Source organism: Echinops telfairi, unplaced genomic scaffold, assembly GCF_000313985.2.
Source record: "Echinops telfairi isolate 266 unplaced genomic scaffold, ASM31398v2 ScPeMD7_7457;HRSCAF=8495, whole genome shotgun sequence".
NCBI lineage: Eukaryota > Metazoa > Chordata > Mammalia > Afrosoricida > Tenrecidae > Echinops > Echinops telfairi.
Genome location: NW_022111357.1, coordinates 3,444,502 through 3,446,497, shown reverse-complemented (window position 1 = coordinate 3,446,497; position 1,996 = coordinate 3,444,502).

Below are 1,996 nucleotides of genomic sequence, written 5' to 3'. Positions count from 1 at the left end.
TTCATTGCTCTCCATATTCTCTTGATATTTTCTGCATCCTTCAATATTTTCCCCCTTGAATCTTTCAGTATTTCAACTTGAGGCTTGACTTTTTTTTTCTTGAGTTCTCTCTGTTTGAGACACTCTGAGCACGTTCTTCTCTTCTGGTTTTCTTATTCTGGGTCTTGGCACATTTCATTATAATATTTGACTTTGTCTCTCAAGCTGCCCTTTGAACATTTCTATTCCGTTCTTTGGCTTCGTCATGTCTTCCATTTCCTTTAGCTACTCCTTGATTAAGAGCAAATTTCACTTTAATCTTTTCTTTCTTTCCTGTCTGCTTAACGATCTTGTGCTTCCTTCATGAATGATGATCTTGATGTCCTTCCACAGCACATCAGGTCTTGTGTCATTAGTGTTCAATGTGTCAAATCTGTTCTGGAGATGTTCTCCACATTCACTGGGATAGGCTCAAAGTCATATTTGGGCTTTCATGGACTTGTTTTAATTTTCTTCAGCTTCAAGCTGAACTTACATATGAGCAGTTTATGGTTTGTTCCACAATCAGTCTTTGGTATGCTTTTACCTGCTGATAACTGAGCTTCTCCAGTGTCTGTTCCCACAGATGGAGTCAATTTCATTTCTGTGTGTTCCATCTGAAGACGTCCACATGTATAGTGATCATTTGCATCGCTGGAAAGAAGGCATTTGTGGTGAAGAAGGTGTTGGTCTTGCAAAATCCTATCTTATGAATTCCAGCTTCATTTCCATCACTAAGAACATCTTTTCCAACTACTGTCCCTTCTTCCTTGTCCCCAACTTTTGCATGTCAATGGTCAGTAATTTTTCAGGCATCTTGACTGTATGTTTGGTAAATTTCAGACTGCAGACATTGGTAGAATTCTTCAAATTCTGCATCAATAATTTTATTTAGAGGGTATAGCTGAAGAAAATTGAAACAAGTTTACAAGAACCAAAATATGACCTTAAGTCAATTCCACCTGAATTTGGAGAACATTTCAAGAGCAGATTTGATGCATTCAACAGAATGGCAGAAGACTTTGAAGAGCTGTGGGAGGACATCAAGAACATCAAAAGCAAAAGGTCATTAAAAAGACAGGAAAGAAAAGATCAAAGTGGATGTCAGAAGAGACTCTGAAACTTTCCCTTAATCAAGGAGTAGCTAAAGGAAATGGAAGACATGACGAAGCCAAAGAGCTGAATAGAAATGTTCAAAGGGCAGCTTGAGAAACAAAGTCAAATATTATAATGAAATGTGCAAAGACCCAGAATAAGAAAACCAGAAGAGAAGAATGTGCTCAGCGTGTCTCAAACAGAGAACTCAAGGGAAAAAAATTCAAGCATCAAGTTGAAATACTGAAAGATTCAAGGGGGAAAATATTGAAGGATGCAGAAAATATCAAGAGAATATGGAAAGAATACAGAGAGTCACTGTACCAAAAGTAACTAGTCGACATTCCACCATTTCAGGAGGTAGCATATGAGCAAGAACTAACGGTGCTGAAGGAAGAACTACAAGCTGCACTGAAGGCATTAGCCAAAACCAAGTCTCCAGGAATTGATGAAATTCCACCTGAAATGTTTCAACAAGGTGATGAAGCACTGGAAGCACTCACTCATGTACCAGGAAATTTGGAAGACAGCTACTTGGCCAACTGAGTGGAAGAGATCCATATTTGTGCCCATTTCAAAGAAAGGTGTCTCAACAGAATGCTCAAACTATAGAACAAGATCATTGGTATCACATGCAAGTAAAATTTTGCTGAAGACCATTCAATGATGTTTGCCGCAGTACTTTGACCAGGAAGTTGCCCGAGGTTGAGGCCGGAATCAGAAGAGGACGTGGGACAAGGGATATCATTGCTGATGTCCGATGGATCTCGGCTCAAAGCAGAGACTGCCAGAACGATGCTGACTTGTGTTTTATTGAGTATCCTAAGGCATTTGACTGTGTGGACCATAACAAACTGTGGATCACCTTGAGAAGAATGGGAAT